General features: G+C 39.4%; 1 protein-coding gene across 1 annotated transcript in view; it reads right to left on the bottom strand.

Moving 5' to 3' along the window:
- The window catches only part of TRIM2 (tripartite motif containing 2), a 112471-nt gene extending 92008 nt beyond the window's left edge, over positions 1-20463 (bottom strand). Inside the window, exons 1-3 of the mRNA XM_040555028.1 lie at positions 20321-20463; positions 19270-19416; positions 17539-17676 (exon numbers count right to left, since the gene is read on the bottom strand). The gene's annotated coding sequence lies outside the window, so the exon portion shown is untranslated. The remainder of the gene's footprint in view (positions 1-17538; positions 17677-19269; positions 19417-20320) is intronic.
- Between the last annotated feature and the right edge of the window lie 928 nt (positions 20464-21391).

Genomic DNA, 21391 nt, shown 5'->3' on the forward strand with positions numbered 1-21391 from the left:
ATCTTAGCAATAAATAAAGGGGGAGACAGGTTTACAAAAGAGACACACGCAGGGCTGCCAGATCCTAACTGCAAGGTGCCTTACAGGTGGCAGATTTCCAGGAATGACACCCACAAAAGCCAGCACACTAGCACAGAGCTGCCTAACATAACTAATGGGAAAAGCCAAGAAAGAGACCTTACACTCTCTCCATGAGCTTGGTACGCTCACCTGGGTTGCAGGAAAATGCCCATCTCCAACTGGGATTCATACACAGCCACTACCTGGAATTAACTGCCTACCTGTACCCTTTCTCACAGAAGTTGACTGACAAAGAGATGGGAGGCAATTACAATACTCAAAGATGAGAGAATGCGGCTCAACTCTACTAGCACCCAGATGAAAGTTTAACCAACATTCCCTTTCTTTAACGATATATTTTAGGTTATTCTAAGGTAGGAATCTTCCTGAAACAGCTGTCCAGCTACTAGTAAATAACAAAAGGAATGAAGGAGGGAACAAAGACCACCGTGTAACCTAGTAGTCAGGCTGTTGGTTAAGGCACTAACCTGGCAAGTCCAGTCTCTGCTTCAGTTATTGGATGCTCATCAGGAGTAGTACCAGGTTTCTGGGTCCCTGACAGCAGGAGCTGTTTTGCTGGGGTTCAACAGGTGTTTTCGGAGCTCTGTCAGACAAACTGCTTTCAGAGAGGACAGGCACAGAGTGTCTTCTGTGACGGCCCTGACGTGTCTAGGTATGAGGGAGATGCCCAGTTTCTGCTGTTTAGCATCTCCAGACACCTGGGTTACGTGGCAGGTTGTGAAGACCTACATTTCTGCCAGAAGTGTTTAAGGTGGCTATTAGGTACTTGAGGCCATGTCTACAATGTGGGAACAGGGGCACCTGAGCTGGGAGGGATCTGCATACCGACTCATAGCCCAGAAATGCTGGGGAGCTCAGCGCAGAAACAGAGACAATCCGGCCCTGTGCATGGTCACCAACAAGCTATAGTGCTGTGCACAAAGCTGCACTCTACTGTGGGACTTTCCCAGACCAGCGGTTCCTGAACCCTAGTCTACCCCAGAGAGTGGGCAGGCCCTACCTCTGACCTCAGTCCCTGCTTGGATTTTGCCTAAGTTCAGCCAAGGAAACTGTCATTATGGGGATTAAAACTAATCTGATTTCATCTAGCCTAGAACACACAGGAAACAGATCAAAGGTGGATTTCTACCTGGGTTTCTCATGGATTTCAGTTTCAGTTAATGCTCCCAGCTGCAGGCCTGCCTATTTCTTTCCCTGTTTTAGAAGCAGAAATCATTGCCAAGGCTCCGGCAACCAGGCCAGAAAATAGTGACAAACAGTGTAAGCTGATCTGGCAGGCTTCGTTAAGGGCAGATTAAACACTGACAGTCCCCAAGGTTTTTGTGATATGATTGCATGACATGGCCAATGAACTACTCACTCCCCAGGGTGAGATGCTGAGATGATGTTCAACTGCCTGGAGAGTGGAACATAGACTGCTCTGTAAAATTACATGTTATGACGATGTAACATGCAAGGTGCCATCTCTAAACAAGGTTCTTCACCTCAGACAAATCCTGTGAATTGCTAAACAGAAGTCTGTTTATTCCTAAGGGGGCTGAATGATGTAGAAAAATCAAGAGACCTACAAAAGGTTGAAGTGGGAACTTAACAGTTCAGCCCTGAACTCAGGATGCTTTATCTTTTTTCCTATACAAAGGTACAGTTCCTATCATTCTGGAACTTTTTTTTATTCCCCAAGAAATATTTGAGAACGGTCCCCCATTTACAGGGTCAAGTATTATTATATCAGAATGTCAGTAACTAGGGTTCTCAGAGTTCTCTGTGCTTGTGGAGATGTTGTATTGGACCTAAAACTGCTTCCTAGATCTACTATCTACTTGTAACCTGGTGATTCTCCTTCCTTTACAGAGTGATAGATCCACAAGTTTCTAATCACAGACTGTAGGATAAGATTTCCCTTTTCAATCCAAAGTACTTCAAATGCTTCCAAGTTTTCCCTTATATCACTAGACCAAATTAAAAGTTCCCATCCAAAATGCTGCCACTTAACATTCTGTTTTACTTGACTCTTTCTGTACCCATTCTATCCAAATAAAATACATATGGAATCAAATGCATTCACACAAATTTTTAAAAGGCTCCACAACATCAAAAGAAGAATTTTAGCCATTGATTGTGATCTTATTTGTACACACAGAACAGATACAGTAGAAAGAATCTGCACTGGGTCTATACAGCTACAGCAGAGGCGGCTACATTAAGGGAACAGCAAACGGAAGAGTAAAATTTGCCATTTACACTATGAAGTTTTAGAGTTCTAGTGGTGTAGAAGTGAAGGTGAAAGCCTTATCCATGCCTCAGTACTTCATCTAGAAATGCAGGAAAAACAGATACATAACAGTTAACATCATAATCAAAAAGTGGGAAACAATCCTGCAAACTTCCATAGAACAGTGTTCTGAATTCAGTCAAAAAAATGTGTTTCCTTCTGGTTTGCATCTATCATCATAAGTTCAGAAGAGGAAAGAGGGCTGTTGAAGTTGTCACATACCCAGAGAGTAATGCATCCAAAAAGCAGAGCACAACTTCTTACCTGTCTCACAGTTTTAAGAGTTGCTCATATGATTCTTTTCCAATGCTGCAGGTTCTGTCTTTAACAGCTACTCATAATTTCAAACACATCTGGATGTGTTTTAATGAGGTTATGTCTACCAAAAGCCTCTTGAACACAGTACACGCAGCATCCTGTTTGCAGGATGTCTTTATCACTAGATTGTTTCGTTTTCTTACTGCTACTACAAGACAGCAGGTGGAACTGAGGTATTGGTATACACAGGGGAATATATATCTGTAAAAAGGAAGTCAAACAGTTATTTGGAAAACAAATGAGCCATTGGTGTCACAATTTGGTCTTTTCCTTGTCCACCTTCCCCATTCTCCCTGCATTTTAGTACCTCTAACTACAAAACACAGGGATTATGCAATGCCATCACCATAACCAGCACTCATGATCGAGATCTCCACTTAGCCCATTCAGCCCAGGGAGCTAAAAAAAATAATTAAAAAAAAAGTAAATTACCTTTAGCTCTTCTGCTTCATCAAGTTAGCATGGAGACACTTTGTTGCTTGCTGTGCCCATTTGTGCCCTAGTAGTTCTGACCTGAAATGGATGCCTCTAGACTCCAGGGACATCCAAAGGCAGCTTTCCACAAACTGCACTGCTTACTTGGAACGTCTTCATGTTTGTTAAATACAAGGAAATAAGTTGAAACACACAAACCAAAATTACCCTCTGGGAAAATTATATTCCAATGTGACTAACACATTCAGCTATTTAAACCTCTTTATGGCTTTACCTCAAATTTAAAATGAATTGAGTTGCTTTCTGGGTGTGTGGGGTTCCAAGTGGAATGGAAATGATGAAAGCACTTATTCAAAACACTGGTTAGTAACCTTTTCCAGCACTCCAGTCCAAATCAGCTATTTGAGGGGATTACTTATAATTTATGAAGCACACACTATGTCATGCCTGCGAAAATGAATTACTAGAGAGAACTAGAATGCTGCAGAAATCACGGCAGATTCAGATGAAGATTGTTGGAAGAGGGAGGAAAAAGCTGCAGCGATGTGTTAGCAGTATCATTTCTCTCCCTCAGATTTTGCAGTAGTTTTCTATATACAGAGAGTTCCTTGATTTCTGGCTTGGTGAGAAAGAATCAAAAGTGAGTCTCTTCCTGCTATCATTTTCCAGATCAATTTAGACAGATCTCAGATAATCCCAGTGCATGGAACTAATCCTTTAGCTCTAGGAGTTGCAGACTCCCTCCTGCTCCCAGGCTGAGACCAAAATCACAGAATAAAAAACAACTCATGGTTTTACAGAATAATGCTCTCATACCCATCACAGCTTTTTCAGCAGTAAATCTCATTGTTCCCTTCAATCTGAAGCCTGAGAATTGAGAAAACACCACTACTTGCTTTGCCTCCTCTGAATACAGTCCTGCTGCAATAGATGACCCACAAGGAAATCCTGGGTAGAAAAAATGTGTTAATGGGTGGCTTTAAATCACACCTTTGATCCTGAAAGCAAGAAAATTTGGACAAAGCCCTGTGCTCGCTGTTTTCTATTGGGTATTTCTATGCTGAGCCTAAAAGCTCTTTACTGACCCCACAGGGTGCCTAATTCTCGTGCACAGGCTTAGCCTGTTAGAACTAAGCACAATCTTTACAGGCACTGCAGTGCAGAACTGGGATTCTTCAAGTAGATACTGAGCATCTAAAAGCATTGCACCTGTAATTTAGGATCTCAAGTTATTAGTCTTATCTCTAAGCCAATTCACAATAGCATCTCAGGGTGTACAGAGGTACTCCATATGATTCAAAGACACAAGCGTTCAACCACCATTCTTGCACTCACAGAGTACAGCCATGTTCCTGCTTTCTCAGCTCAGGTGCAGTATCATAAGCATTTAAGTAATTCTGTGCTAGGAACATCAGATCCTAAATGATTCTACTTTGCTGAAGAACATCACGCATCCTTTGTGTGAAATAAGTCTTCCAGGTACTGCTACAATCAGCAGTATACTCAAGCAAGTAATTGCTTTAACGGGACTCATTATAGAGAAAATGAGATTTAAATCCCATTGTTGACTAGAGAGTAAAACAGATAAATAGTTCCTTTTCTTTAGCATCAGCATCTTATTTGGTTTATACCCACAAAACAAACGAAATGGCAAGAGCCCACAGATCTCAATTAACAGCCTGTCTTGAATCTGTTTGGGCAGTTAATGCATAGTGATTTCTCTCCCTTTTTATTTAAGGAAACTCTAGCACTGTTTTCCACAAAAGCATCATTTTTTTCCAATGAACAACTTGCACCACACCATAAAATAATTTGAGGTTAACATTATACTAGTCAGTAGTTAGTATTAGTAGTTAATTAAACTCGCTACTTTAATTACATCAGTTGCTGCTTTTAGACTTTATTGAAAGCATCAGAGACGGTGAGAAGGACACTCATTTCATACTCTCTCAGTTCCCTAAATCCTTCATTAAAGCCTGTACTACACATGTCCATTCTGGACAACTCCAAAACTGTGCTAGAGCCAATGAAATCTGGCAATCATGACCACATTCAGAATTACTAACTAACAGAAAAGATCAAGGTCATAACCACTGCCTGCCAAACAACTCCTTGTTGCCATCCCAACTATGGATTTTCACCCTTCTTTTGTTGCCAAAGCCCTTTCTATAAGTGCAAACAATGGATGCATAGCAATTGCTCTCTGTTGCTGGGCTGCTTGGAACAGAAATTGTACTACCATCTTTTGACTGTAAGGAGAACTACACCTTTAAAGCGTCTCCCTTCTGTATTAAGTCACTGCATTAAGTAACCTTTAATTCAGTGAATGAAACAAAAATCCATTTAAATATGGAGACACAAGATGTCCAGTGTAGCCAATGAGCTGAGTCCTTTACGAAAAGCAATTTGATTTGAACATACCCATAAGAAGTCCTGTAATTTTAGACAATTACATTATACTCAAGAAAGAAAAACATAAGTGTGTCAGCTACAATACTGTACTCCGTATGTTTTACTTCAATATATTTACTTCTTATGTCTTACCAAATTGTTTGGAAGCAGCTCCACTGTCACAGCTCCATGTCTCCTCTATCATTTCCAGTCTGTACAACTGCAATAGTGCTCAGTTCTCAGGCAACTCAGTACAGATCAAAGCTGGTATTGACTACAGACTCCTTAATTTTCAGTGAGTAGTTTATATCTAGATCAGTTCATAAGTGATGGACGGTACCACTTTCTGAAATGCATAGTAATCTATACAAAATTCAGTTCTTTGGGAGGTGTCATACAGAATTAGAGGTAAATGGCCTTGTTAGAAGTCTTAGCGCCAAGGATTCTTCCACTTTCATGCCTAGATGAAGGTCTGAAACAAGCCAAAAACACATTGGAAAAGCTCATAACAGGTCTTGTGAGGTTGGTTATCCTACACTATGCTCATACACAAAATAATGGTATTTTGAAACCATGCTAACACACAAAACTGACACTTTTAGGCAATTGCAGATGAATTTCAAGTATTCACAAAAGACAAATTCCAAAGCATTACAAACAGGCACATATATCTAAACCCCAAAGTAACATGTAAAAACGCACACCATCCATACGATATTAAGAACCATTTTGGGGGTGGAGCATTTAATAACATTTTTCTGCATGCCAACAAAGGTTCTGCTGGATATCTGACAACAGAAACACTGTTTGAGTACGCCATGATCTGGCAACAGCATTCTTGCCAATCCCTGAAAAGAAACCACTGGCATTTAGGGTGTGCATTATGGCATGTGTGGTTTAGTAGTACTTCACCACTTTATAAATTCAGGGCAAAATCTTGGTTTCATTGAAGTTAATTTGCTACAGGCCTCAGTGGAGCTAGGCTTTCATCCATAATATCTGAGAACTGGGTCTATAGTCTGGAGAAGGATAATGTTAAAAAAAAAGTTTTTCCCACTGCAAACAGAAAAAATAAAATAATATAAACAATGACTAATTGGTAAAGTTCAAGTTTTTTCTTAAGACTCTTTTCCCTATCAGTTATACTTTGCTGTATACAGTTTTTAAGAAGCTCTCAATTTATGTATGTACATATGCAAAGAAATTGGAAAACAGCATATGTATACAGACAGGCTAAAGATAGGTGTTATCTTTCATTTTCTTCTCCCATTAGCATAGTTCCACTAACTTGCAGTTCCTCTGGTGTAACTGAAATTATATATGATGATAGAGAAGAGTAACCCATTAATTCAAATAATTTTTTAGTGCTCACCTGTAATATTAAGCAAGCTATTACAAGGAACAATCAACAGCCTTCACAGCCACATTTAATTTTGACCTCTCATCTATATCCTTTCTGTAAAGGACCATCACATACCATAGTACTACGATAGCCAACCCCTTCACACTGGACACAACCAGTGCATGGGTTTAACTTTTATACCAGCTGGATGGACAGAACACCTGACTGCTGAATAAACAAACTCATGTTTTATCAGAAGAGCTTTCTATAGTCCCTACTCCTTAGCAGCAATGAAAGCAATGTCCCAACTCCCTTGACTATGTACAACCTACTTTTATCCTGGATATGTCTAAATAGAGCAATAACTCTTTTTCTGTTATTAATATCAGTGCTTCTGTTTTTATACACAGCACCTAAAATTTGATCACAAAAGTGAATTCTCTCCATCCCTTTTTGTCTACTGGTTCAGAAAATAACTTGTGATGGTGTCTCTCAAGGCCTGGGGATCTCTGTTCTCAAATCTAGTGTCTCACCAAAGACACCAATTATTGGCATGACGAGCCTCTAGAACTGGTAGTGCACTGAACTTCTGCTCTTTCACATGCCTGTACCCAGTATTCACAGTGTTTGTTTATAATATGCTTTTATGAAAAGCTATGTTACTGAGGTTTGAGCATCATCAATCAGCTGAAAGAACGTTTATCTTGCATTGGACTAATGGTTCGTTTGTAGTCAAGCAAAGCAACTAGCCTGTATGGTCTCTGGGAAGGAGAGGACTCTCTTTAGCTAACACCTGACATACACCAGCATTTCTACAGTAAGGTGAGCTGTCACTAGTCCTGTATGAGGAATATTAAAACTGACCTCTAAGAAACCGATGAGATAAAAAAAAAAACATGAAGAGGAAGAAAGAGGGAATGCCTGAATCTGAACAGAATTCCAAGAAGAGTTTAAGTAGCTATCAGATATAAATAAGCCCTAAACATTGTCTTCAGTGATATTTAAATCCAGAGCAGTGCTTTTTTGTTTATGAACTGGATCCCAACCACAAAGAACCAAAATACTCTGACTGCTTACTAGCTGAAACTAAGCTAAAATAGGTAGATATAAAGGGTTGCCTTTATTTCTTTTGGCTTGCCTCTGCACCTACTAAGTTCGTTGTCTATATTTGGCTTACTAAATAAATTATTCCTCTACTTTTATCTTATAGGGGATTTTAGGTTAGCTGGCAATAAATAAAACGTTTTGCTGTGCTGGGTGTGGATGATCATTAAGACATGGGAATTGGAGCACTTTTCAGGGTGCAAATGCCCCATCATAGGTCGCCATACAGAATAAAGAAAAAGTGAGAAGAGCCTCCTTTTTCTAAGCTGTTTTGGCTGGCTGGGAAGCTGGCAGTGCAGAGTGTCACTGTGGATGAAAAGTCATCACTACTGATTAACATCAGCTGGAGATATCCCAACATGCATGGTAACTATGGAGAAAACACCAGGACCTTGGTTATCACCCAGACACCTTCAGTGATTCACATCACACTACTCCATCTAGGCTAGGCAGCACAAAGTGAGACCCTGATACGTACACATATATTCCTAAACCCCATCAGAACAGAAAAGTGGTACTGAAAGCTTCTGCTTCTTGCCCACCAATAAGGCACTGACAAGAGATCCTTCTATCTCTGAAAAAGCAGTCATCGACCACAAGTCCAGTATATGACAAAATTGTAATGCAAGCAGCAGCTTCCTGCGCTTCCCCTCTTTAGGGACCATTATTAGCTTCTTTATCATCACTATTCTTTCCTGACACAAACATCCAAACAAAAAAGCAAAGATCTGAAAGGTTATACATGGGATTCGTGTGCTGTAGTTATTCATGCACTCTGTATCATATTTGAATAGAGAAGCCTTTTCTAACAGTTTTGGACTTTCCACTTACAGTACTAAAAATAAATATTTGTAGTGACATTCCAAGTGCTCAGCAGAATGGGGATTCTTTCCTATTTCACAGGGAAGTAAGAATTAGACCCCTACTGAAAAGACGAATCCAAACAAAATAAAAACCATTTGCATAGAAAACTGATCCAAAGAATGGCATTGTTCACTGCATGGGCAATGCAATATTTCATGATTTTTCATTTTCACAGAAATTATTTCCATGTGCTCGATTGCAGGCTACAAGCAAATTCTGAGATTTCTCTGCATGCCACAGCATGAAACTGATGATCTACATTTGATCCTAAATGCCTGGCAGGTCTAAGTTTTGATATGCCTTTGTCTCTTACCCCATTTTTCTTCAAAACCATGAGCTTCTTTCTGAAATGTGATAAAACTCAAAACTATTTGCTTTGTACATATGTTTTCAAGCTTTTATTCTATACCAAAATTACCTGGAAAACAAGATGACAGCACAAGAAAAAAACTACAGAGATATTTAAAAAAAATCAGGGTTGGCAGCATACTCTGGAAAATGCCAAAGGGTTTGTGGAATAAATCCCATTTGGAAACTTTTGAGATAAAAGAATCCAGCTGTTTTCAAACACCAAATGCACCACTAAGAAGTCTCTAAAATTGCAGAAATGTATTAAATCAACAAAACATATCATCCTCCCACACAAAACAAGAACAACAGCAACAAAAAAACCACAAAACATTCCTATTTAGATAGACTTCAGTGCTAGCTGAAGTATGTCTCTTCCAGGCAGTTTGTCAAAAAATATACACTACAAAGCACATAGGGGTGAGGGATTTTATGATGCTTCAGGCTATCACAAAGCTGAGCAGAGAGATGAAAGCATTCATGGTGCTAAGGGACCTATAATAAGGAACCAGGTCGAGCCATACGATGATTGGTACCCTTTGCAAAAGCTTTTCTATTAAATCCATTAGAGTATTTCAATGACTGTATTGCTGAACACGAGTTCCTGCTTTAGGGCTTAATTCAACGTTCACTGAAGTCAGTTGTGACTTTTTACTACCTTTAAAAGATCTTTGGACCAAATGCTAAAAGAATAAAACCCATCTATTTCTGTATCTTTTCTTCTGCTGTGCCTAACAAAGTTAAAAAAAAAAAAGCTCATGGTATATAACCTATTCAACTCCTTCATGACACGCAGAGCATAAAAATGTATACATGTGAAGCATACTTCTAGGAAAAACTGGAACTTGGAAGTATTTATGACACGGGCTAGCTCCTTCATTGCAATGGTAGAAAATACTTGGAGAAGTCTGCAAAAATGGCAAGAATACTGCTCTTTTAATTCTAAAAAGATTCTGTATTTTCAGGCTGTCATTCCTTGTCATTGTTCCTTCAAAAGGGTACCTTGTTTCATAGGTTTCTAGCTCTGGTCCTCACAAACAGTCCCTTGGCAGAAGTTAATACCCTGCACAATCCAACTAGTTGTGTTACTGCACTCCAAAACAAAGCTGCAAAGTGAATTGGCCCTACTGAAAGTCAACGTATTTTATTTAATTTTTAAATGGACAGTTTACCAGTTCTAGGTTTGAAGCCAGACACAGTAGCACAAGTGAGGGTAAGATAGCTTCCAGTAAATAAAGAGAAATGAGCCACTGGAAGCTACTAACAGAATACTACCCTGGGATAACAGCCTGGATGTCCAAAAATCCAGCCAAAATTCCTTATAGAAAGAGTTCTTCCTGTAGATAAGTAACACTGAAAGGTAGCAATTTCATTTACTATGATGCAACGTGAGAAGTTCTATACAAAGTTCCTTATATCTCTCCTTATCTTCTGATAATACCACAGGATCAGTTATATGGAGTTTTGAAACTCACATTTCACAATGATAATTTCCATCTGGTCTTTAAAAAGAAAAATAAAATGTAAGTAAGAGCTGTTCAGTAACTTTGCAGTATGAAAAATAAACAAACTTTACCATTTCTAAATACACTCACACAAAGAACATAAAGATACTTGTGCTGAAATGGCTGGAGACAGAAGGCACAAATTTGGCAGGCAAGATGACTAAATAAGAAGAAATGCATCTGCATTTTCCAATTAAAATCACTTTCGCTTTGACTGATCTGCTCAAAAACACCCTTTTTGTCCTTTATCAAGTGTTTTCCCTCAGCTTGAAAGGAAGCAGCAAAGGAACATCATGCTGTGCTTGTGTACAACTAACTTCACCAAGCAATGAAACATTCAGAGAAGAAACAGCAGCCCTTTCTGTGATATGTAGATTTTTACACTGTGATTACACAGTGCTGAACATCCAGCATGATAAAAGCATTCTAGCTTCCAAGATCTGTGGATTTATTTTATTCTATTTAAATGTTACCTCACTATAGTCTCTGTAACACACCCAAAGGAATTACAAAAGCTGTAATGCCACAGAAAGTTATTTTCTATTCAGTTTTCTATCAGTGTAGACATTTGGGCTTTTATTCACAAGGGATGCCTATGTATCCCTATGGATCATGATTATGTGAGAGGCACCTTGTTACAGAGGGTCTGTCAATTTTTATTTATTTTTTTTGACATATTACCTCAGCCCTTTGAATTCAGATGTCTGAAGAGCTCCAAAGTGGTCTACATGAGAGTTCATCTTATTCCTTCTGATGCATATGACATATCTCTTTCAAGCACCATGCTTGGCCTTCAATCTGCCAGCAACTGCTTTGTTAGAGTCTTGTTTTTATCAGCTCATCATATCCCCCCTGCTCAAACAATGTTACACAGATTCAACATCAAACTGACATGAAGCACCTTGCTGTAACTGTACCTTTGATGTTTTTGGTTTTGTCCTTGGTTTTGTACTCCCCTCCACCACCCTGCTCTAGATTTCTTTAGGTAATGGTAATAACGAGCTTGACTTTTGATGCTCTAGTCTTTGAAGTACTGAACTTTTGCATGCAAATGGCCAGGTTTCACTGCAGCAGAAAATAAGACTTTGTATTTTTTGATGATTGTTTGGACTGAATCTATTCAACATGTCTGTATAAGGCTGACTAAAGCGGTGCATTACTTTTACATCAGATAAATCTCCCACAGACAATTTTCTATGCTTCCTGGAATTTTAAGTGCCAGTGTTGGAGTTGGCTGAATGTTATTTGCCAGCTGACACTAATTCTGCTCTTCTCTAATTCACAACCACTCACAAATATTTCTCACTTTTGAGGAACACGTTTTGTCCCTGTATGCTTTCGCCAAACTCTTTGGTGGCCCATTTTGCAGATGTCAGTTGCTCGTGAAAAAAACAGCTATTGACTACATGCATGCTTTTCATCCATTGCCTTTTTTGATGAGTGGGTGGCTGAAATTTTCATGGAAAATAACAGCAAGCAAGAGAATGCATTTCCATGACAAATCTTTTGGGATTTGCAGTATCTCCATGACTGTTCTACCATTGTAGAAATGTTAAAGACTGACAAATAGTATAGCCACCATAGTCTTCAAGAATGTTGGATTAGAATGATTCGTTACTGTATTTACAAGATTTCTCTTTTTCCCTATATCGCCAGCCTCAACCACTATTTCCCACAGCAATGGTGGCTAAAAAGACAGCAGCAGTTTCATGCTAATGGCCAGAAGGAAAAATATTGAGCAATAGACTCAATTCTTCCACTTGCAGCTTATATGCAGTGAAGAGGCTGCATCATATTCTTTTTAGATGAGAGTGTCATAATCCACGACTTGAGCTATCTCCAGTTTGGCCTATAGCAAACGTCCATACTCCTCTTGCTTGCCCTTCTGAGCAAGCTATGACAGCACATTAACCACTACTGTGAAGTTCCTGCTGGGATCCCATCCAGTGAAACTACAAACATTTTAAGTTCTTGTTCCTAACCTAAGAAAAGCACTTTTAATTATTGGGACCTGGCTATAAAGAACAACCCCCCTCCACTGCCACAAAAAACAGGCCTTGAGGATACTGAAACTATTATCAGCTTATCAAGAAAAACTCCCAAGAGCCTAAGGGCTGAACATTTTTAGCTGGCAGACTTGAAATTTAGAACATAATATCAGGAGTGAATGGCCTGAATTTAAATATACCCAGAAAGATACTTCTGACCCAACTCTCCTCATATTGCACACATTTCTGTAAGGATGAGTACAGAACACAAAATAGCGCTCACAAAAGGACAACGGAAGTTCTAAAAACACACCAGAATAAGCACAAAGAACTAAGCACTGTGGTGGGTAGTGTGCTATCAAAAAGGAGGGGCTTGAACCTGGGATCAAGAGAGAAGACTTGAACCTGAGTGCATCAGACATCTGCACAGCTTAGCAAACATTTAGGTGAAACCACTAAGGATCTGTAGGCCTCCACTACACAGAGGGTGAACATGATTTATCAGAACTAGAGATAACTGACAGCACAGGTTGGTCAGGAGCTACAAATCCTAACTTATGTCAACATAAAGTGGAGCTTGCCACCCTTACTCCAGCCCGAGAGCTACAGCCCTGCGCTCCCAGTCTGGTCAGGTTCTCCACAGACAAACAGAGGCATATGTGTAATATGTGTAGTCCCCTTACTTACAGCACCTATGTCATTCACAGCAGGATGGGTGCCTGGCTACAACGAAGCGCTGGGTAAGGTTACAGGTCTCAGGCCCCAGGACGAGTATGTGTTAGAACTGGGTTAGGGGTAGGAGTCTCACAGTACCAACATTTATTACTATCCAGCTCACGACAAAGCAACTATTCAGTGACTTTTATTCACTTACTTTAAAAGGATTTACAAGAGTGGCTGATAGGAACTAGCTGTACTTCACTACTGAAGACAACTGAGAAATAAGACACCCTTTATTTTTGTCTAAAATGCCTTCAGGTGCCTTAATTTTTTTTGTTCGGTTGTTTTTTTCCCCCCTCTCCAGGGTTGAGCCGCTGAGAAGTCCGAATATTAGAGGTAGTGGTGACCCCTGAAAAATCCTGTCAGCACAACAGACATTAAGCATTTCTGAAAATGTTATCAGAGCACAGAAAGGCAGTAGTAGAGTCAAACACTGTAAATCTCAATGTTTCTCTTTCTGAGCAAGTCTAAATATGAGCAAACGAGTCAAGATATACCACGTAGCTTCTTGGTTCAACTAAAGTAGCAAGAATAATTTGTATGTGGAAAACTTCTGAGTAAAAAGGCATATGTTGGCATGACAATAAATTAAAAAGCTATTGCATAGAAATACAACAAGAATAACAACACCAGGGGATTATTAAGAGGGCAGTACTCCAGATTGTCAAATGTGGTTTGTCAGAAATACAAACAAATAACGCTTTCTCTATCTTAGTTGAACTTGCAACATTGACCCTCAAAGCTAATAATAAAATTTTCCAAAGAATAAGACAAATAGAAGTTGCTTTGTTGTACTCTTGTTTTTCTAATTTTTTAGGAATATCTTAAGCCTAGAAAAAAAATATCATTTTTGGTAAATAGATTTTATTTCACTTGCATTCTTTGTTACCTTGAGAACATTCTTTTAAACATCTTACAACTTTATTTTTTCTCTCTGTTTCCTTCTGTTTCCTTTTCTTTTTATAGGATTCAAAATAAAAATTTAAAAACAAGGTAATTGGGGAAAGTGGATGATGGCTTTCTGCTTTCAAGAACAGGATTGTAAGAGGGAATCCAAAAATGAACGCATACTGAGAAGATCAAGAACTCGGAATCTAACAGATGAATTTACCCCACTGGCACATACGTAAGCTGCTTTACATAAATCAAATGCATTACAGAGTTTGGGATAAGGTACTCAAAGGAAAAGTTACTTTAAAAAAAGTAAAATACACACAGCTTACTAAAGCCATGAAGGACTAGAATGCAGCTTTTCAGCTTTTATTTTTAACAATACTAAGTTATATTTCAAGTCTTGTTGCAAACAAATATATTTTTAGAATCAATTAGACGAAGAGGTTTGAGCTACCTGAAGACTAATATTTTGGTCTCAAAGGATATTTAACTGAAAACATCTACTATTATTCTACAGGAAATGTAATTATTTCTGCTAGAGACAGAGGAAAACATTTCAAAAGGATTGCTTTTATGACCTTCACTGTCCTGGAGGATGAAATGATCATTCATCCAACTGTATTCTTGCTTTTGCCAGCAAAAATTACACTGCCCTGATTAGGTTTTCCATTTAAATGAATGAAGTCTTTCAGGAGCTCAGGTTTTTCAGGTTTCCCTCAATAGTCAGCCCTGCTAAAATGGGGCATTTCCTTTTAGTGCATAGTTTCCTACCAGTAGCCACGACTAGCGAGAGAGACAGCTGTGTCAAGAGATGGAAAAGCAGAAACAACTACAGAGAACATTAAATGTGATTATTAGTTTTCTTTGTTTTTAATAAATTTTAACATCATTCCTACCTCTGTACCGTAAAGTTCAATCCTAGCACATCTGCACTATGGTCCTGCAGCTGACAACCACTGATCTAAATTTGAAATAAGAACAGCTACTGAAGATTACTCAGACATGTGCAGGTCACACCAAGCCTTGTGTTACTTCAGCCACAGGTCACAAGAAATATGTTCACCCTGGCTTAAGCCATCAGAGGCATCTCTCCTCTCTGATGTGATGCAGAAGTATCCATACCGAGGAAGCTAGATCTGCTAAAAATTCAAGTCCTTAGGTGGTAGGTTAAGGGGGTCATTCAGCATACTATCCAGTGGTGACAATGAAAGTGAGACCTTTTGCAGAAAAGGTGTTTAAAAAAAATAGTACTTTAAATTTCAGTGATTTTTCTGCTCAGGAAAAGAAAATGCAAGTATTTTAGCGTAATACTTAATCAACAACATTCAAAAGAACGAGAGTTAAAGTTAATTCTAAGCGTATGTACTTTGCATTTTATTTGAAAACCTACTTTTTTCTTCTTCCAAAGAGCTCCCTTTCCCTTGTTGCCAGGGCTTGTGTTTTGCCTCAGGCTTGTCATAATCCTCAATTCTTTACAGTTTTGCATTTTTCTCCTCTAAGGCCTTTCTCCTGTCAGCTCAGAAAGACCTTTCATTTCATGTTCTTTTTTTTGCTCTTTTTCCTCTCAGGCCCTCTCTCTTCTATACTCACATTTACTACATGTGACCATGTTTTACATTTCCTCACTATTACTTTCCTAGGGTTTCTTTAATCCAGTGTATCACATTTTACATGAAATATGTCCATGTTGCTTACTTCTCTCCCTCAGGCACCCTTCCCCACCTTTCATATGGTTGACTAGCCATTTCTTCTCTTTCTTTCAGTCTATTTTCTCTTCAGTCTTACATCACCTTCCTCTGCTATCACTATCAAACTAGTAAATTGTTTCTGCGGGCAGTGGGGCAGCACTTATTTATTTTAAGTTAGCATCTATTCAGGATATGGGCTGTTGCTGCCCTCCCCTAGTGAGGACTGACTAACATTAAGGCCCAAGAATTGTTGCCTCAGATTTTTGAGACAAAATATCAGTGGGGATGCAACCTGCTCTTGGGAGTTCTAAGAAATTGGGGACTGAAACATTTCATCAATACTAATCTTGCACTGATCTTTAAAACAAATGCAGTTAAAGATTTCCACTCTGACTGATGCAGCCTGGGTCACTACATTTTTTTTCATTTGCTTCAAAAGCCCAACCTCAGCCCTGTAAGGAGTCACCAACTATGGCTTAAAGCAGTATGATAGCAGTCATATGCAGACTAGTTTGTAACCAGGCAAGGGAGCAGCAGGTGCAAAATCAGACATTTCTGTCACTTGGCAGAGCAAAGCTGTCAGGTCAGTACTCCTAGGAGTTGAATGAGAAAAACTGGAAAATCAGCTTCTGCAGATAGAGCTAACAAATGTTATTGGGACATAAGACACCCATCAGTCACAGAGAATTTCAAGAACTCAAAGGTGCCATTAATAAAAATGTAACTACTATCCCCAAACAAACGTACATATGTATTTTATTTGGCAGGTATGCATACATTTTCCTTTACCCATGATGATCCAAATAAATCAGTGTGCAAGCACACACTAGAAGGGACATTCTCTCAAGAGCATGAAAGGAGGTTTTCAACCTCTGACTTGCCAGGCCAGGGCACATGCAGGGGGCAGAGTCACAATTAGCTTGGAGCTGCTCGTCTCAGCTCAGTTGGGCAAGAGAAGAAAAGGAGATAATATCAAGCACTGGCAGTGCAGCTCTTCAGACAACAGTAGCAAGTAACTTAAGTTTTTAAAAGCCAGTTCTGGAGCTGGCTATGATATTAATATTTGGTCCTAATGAGATGGACTGAGCTTTCTCCAGCACAGTTGTATGCAAAGTTGTTTTTCTGGGCCGAGGCTGCTGCCCTGGTCTAATTATTGTAACAATTCCATATTCCCCTGATTTGTGCAATTAACTTGGGTTTGTGGTTTTGCAGAGAAGACTGCTATTAAAACAAAATCAAGCTAGTTATTGGTAGCAGTAGTGCTTGCATTACTTCATCACCTCTGAAACCTAGTCATGGCTCAGGATTCTGGTGTCCTGAGGCTGTGCTGAGGAGGATGAAGACAAGTAATGAGTACACATCGTATGTCACGAGATGGAAGCACTGCATCTTTCTCCACGTTAGCAGTATGGCTCAGCATTTCACATTTGGTTCTTTGTGGACACCTGATATCCTGTTGCCCACTGAATATTGGCCTTGGGGCCTACCCACGGTGACAAAATACGACTCATCTATTCAGATACGAAACCACCTTCCTCAGAGTGGGGTTTGTTGTGGGGAAAGGGGAGTAACTATTGTAGGTACTCACTTGGTTCCCATAAGAGCAATACTGAAACACCTGACTGTCCCTCATGGACTCTTCATTGTGATGTCCCTGTGCAGAGATGAAGCCTAGGATCTGAGAGACCTTCTGATCGAATCATCTTTCCCAGGGTGACAGAAAACCCTGTGGTAAAGCAGAAAATGAATTCAGATTTTCCTAGTAACCTCAGGGCTTACAGCCCTTTGTTCTCTGAAAAACTTTTCCTCACATCACAGTAGCTTGACATGCTTATGAGAAGTTAAGATGCAAGAGTTCAGACAACATATGTAATTCTTCCATTTCAAAAAGGCCATTGCGAGGTAATTGTATCTTTTTTTTTTTTGTAACTTCTTTTGTTTTAAAATATGCTAAGTAGTTTTAGGCTTTTGAGGGAAAAAATATCAAAGCCCCTGAACACCACAAAGTTTTATAGCTTTAGTGCAGGACTGGAAACCATCAATGTAAAGTCCTAAGGCCCTTCCATTATCTTAATCATGTTTCATCTAAAATAGTTACACCATTTCCCAAGTAGCTGCTATGTAATCATAATTGTACTTGCACTGCTTTTCCTCCATGTGTTTTATAAAGGGAGCAAAATTTTATTAACCACATTTGAGGAGAAGCTCTCCCTACACATACGTTTTTCCATTCAACCCAAATAATTTCTCCTCCTACTTCTCAATTCTATCCTCAAACTTCTAACCTCTTCTTTGCTCAGCTCCACTGGTGTTTATTCACTTTCCCCACCCACATTCCCCTCCATCGTTTTTGTTTGCAGTCTCTAGAAAATAGAAACTTTATAAATTAAAATTTAGGTGAAGACCTCATCCCGTGATTCAAGGAAATAATAGTTCTGAATGAAACAGTTTGATGCCTTATTTTGAACCAAACACAAGAGTCATGATTTTAATGCTAGCCCATTTATCCATCGAACAGTTCACTCCAAAATATAACTGTGCTGATTCTCTTAGAAAGTAGTACTCTATGAAAGTAATGTGGTTACATATTCATTGGGGAGCACCTAGAAAAGCCGCTACCACAATTATGTATCATTGGTTGTGTGTTCAAGATTAAGCCAAAACACGGTTTAAACCTTTTGGATTACATTCTGTTATCTTTGTCTATATACTAAGAAGATTTCAAATCTGCATGCCATCCCTTAAATCTAACAATAGATTAGCATAAAAATCTGTAAGGTTATAAGTCAAATATATAACAGATACATTAATGTGAATCTGCTATGCAGTAGAACATAATGAAATTGCAAGTATGTAACTTACTATACAAAATTTATCAGTATATTTATATTGTAGTTTTCATAGAATCATAGAAGGTTTCTAACCCAATTATTTTTAAAAATCTACTCACTAAAAGAAAGACAAGATTACTTAGGTGTAATCTTACCCTTCCCCCCCCAGTAAACAAAAAACAAAGTAGTTATAAGGTAAAGCCAGGAGTCCTTGCTGCCATTTCAACAGTGAACACTGCAAAGCCAGAAAGTGTTTTAATATTCTGTATACCCCACATCCAACTTTAAGCAGCTGTCCTTTGAAACCATAGACAAGGAGAGCTCAGAGCATGAATTCTCTCATCAGTTTGTGATCTGTCTCCAGTGCCATTTCTCTCCTTTTAGACCAAGTGGAACAGGCAGTTTTAGACAATATTCAGCTACAGACAAGAGGTAGGTAAGTTCCTTTTTTCTTGTTAGTAAAACAAACGAGCATGTGAAGAACTTACCTTTTCCTCATTTTCTTGATTCCACCTGCTCCACAGTCTTCAGCTTTACAAAACTTCCCCAGCCTGTGTGACCCCACAAGAGAGTGTTGAGTGATTCATTGTGGCAAACTTCCTTCTGTTCAGCCTCAGTTTATGAGGCCAGGCTGGCTGAGGTGGATAACAAACAAGAAAACGGGAAAAAAATAACAAGTGGAAGCATCCTCAGGAGAAACTACAACTACTATAAGAAACAGTTGGTCTGATTAAGGCACTCTGTTCTTTCACCATGTCAGCCAGTTAGTTTACTGACTATTGACTTTGGCTGTAGGTCACTAGGGTGCTAATGCCAGGCAAAGCAAAAGGCATCTTGTCCTTTGATAGGATTTAAGGGTAATCTTAGGAAGGAAGAGTGAGAACACTTATTAGCATTTGGGGGTGTGATTGTTAATCCAGCAGTGGTGCATGGCTGATATATTAACTGTTTCACTCTCAGAAACAAATGGAAGGAGGTTCTGCCAAGAATCTGCCTTTCATTGACTGAGACCACGAAGTCTGTATCCCATTCTTAAATCAAAGCCATGGTAAATGCTGAGCCTGTGTGTTTCACAATGAGGGATTAATTCTTTCTTAATGCATAATCCTACCTGCCTACAGAGGAGACACTGCTGTAGAGAATTTTTAAAAGCCTAAAGAAATATACCTAGTGTTTTATACAATACATACAGAAATATTTCTGCATGCATTTTTCTCCTATTTAATCAACATCAGCAGCAGCTAAACTAGGTCAGGTCAAAAGTAAGCCAGTAATGCTTTCTCCACTTCTTCCCCTTTATCATCAAATCCTAATTCCATGTGTGGCATTGCTGCAGGAGCAGCCAAACTGCATGCTATATGTTGCTCTTCTTCAAAGCACTGTAGTCCTGTTGAGTATTGCAGCCTCTCGCACAAGAAAACATTCTTTGCCCCAGCAGGTTTACAATTCAGCCATTTACCATACTGAAGTATCTGCATCAGCAGCTCAGGCAAAAATATCTTCCATTTGCAGCATTCTTTAGACTCCTGTCACACACACCTATTTGCATGTTGCAATGATACATCCAGGAAAACAGACTTGCTGACCTACAGTCAGCCCAGCACAAGGATCAGAGAGAAATGTGTAGTGCTGATGGGACTATCACTGCTGCAGTCATCCACATGAAGAACATGAGGAACATCTTCCACAAAATTCAGCAGCAGGTTTTTCCCCATGTCCTAGGGACAGAAAAATTGAAAAAAAAGAAAAACAACCTATTTTATTAGTGAATAAATATATCACAAGCTTGCATAATATACTCACTGAGGGGGCACAAAGGTTTTGAAGTTATTCCTTCCTGCAACAGCTATCAGATAACAGAGTAACTGGAAAGATATGATCCACAACAACGTTGAGTTAGAAGTCACATCCACATGCAAAGTTTTATTTAACCCTTTGGTTTGACTGCAAGTAGTCCTGACGCCTTGTTGGCTTGTTGCCAGCTTCAGGTGGAGGTTGCAAGTAATTTTTTAAACTCCCGTGGCATAGGCAGCGCACCTCTCTTGATTTAAACTGAAAAAATTGCTCTCTTGCACTCTGAAGTCTCCAGCAGCTTAACATCCTCCAAACGCGATCTGCCAGAAATAACACTAAACAACAAAAAGGGCATTAAGGGAAGGCTCTGACAGCTCTTTTGAATTTGTTCTGGGATTCCCAACCCAGAACACATCTTCTTGTTTAGGTGGGCTCTGTTCTTCTCCTGATGAAGAAGTTGAACATAAACCAGTGGTGTGCCCTTGGAGCAAAGAAGCCCAATGATATTCTGGGCTGCATTAGGAGGAGCATTGCCAGCAAGTTGAGGGAGGTGATCCTTCTCCACTGCTTAACATTGGTGAATCCACACCTAGAATGTCCGTTTCTGGGCACGTGTTAGAGTCTGGTGAAAGGCTGTGACGATGATAAAAGGACTGCAGCATCTCAGAAAGGCTGAGAGAGGTGACTGTTCTGCCTGGAGAAGAGAAGGCTCCAGGGGAATCTCATCAATGTGTACAAATACTTCAAGGGAGGGTGCACAGGAGACAGAGCCAGGCCCTTTTCAGTGGTGTCCCATGACAGGACAAGAGGCCAGGG

The sequence above is a fragment of the Cygnus olor genome, chromosome 4 (assembly GCF_009769625.2).
Source record: "Cygnus olor isolate bCygOlo1 chromosome 4, bCygOlo1.pri.v2, whole genome shotgun sequence".
In the NCBI taxonomy this organism is placed as follows: domain Eukaryota; kingdom Metazoa; phylum Chordata; class Aves; order Anseriformes; family Anatidae; genus Cygnus; species Cygnus olor.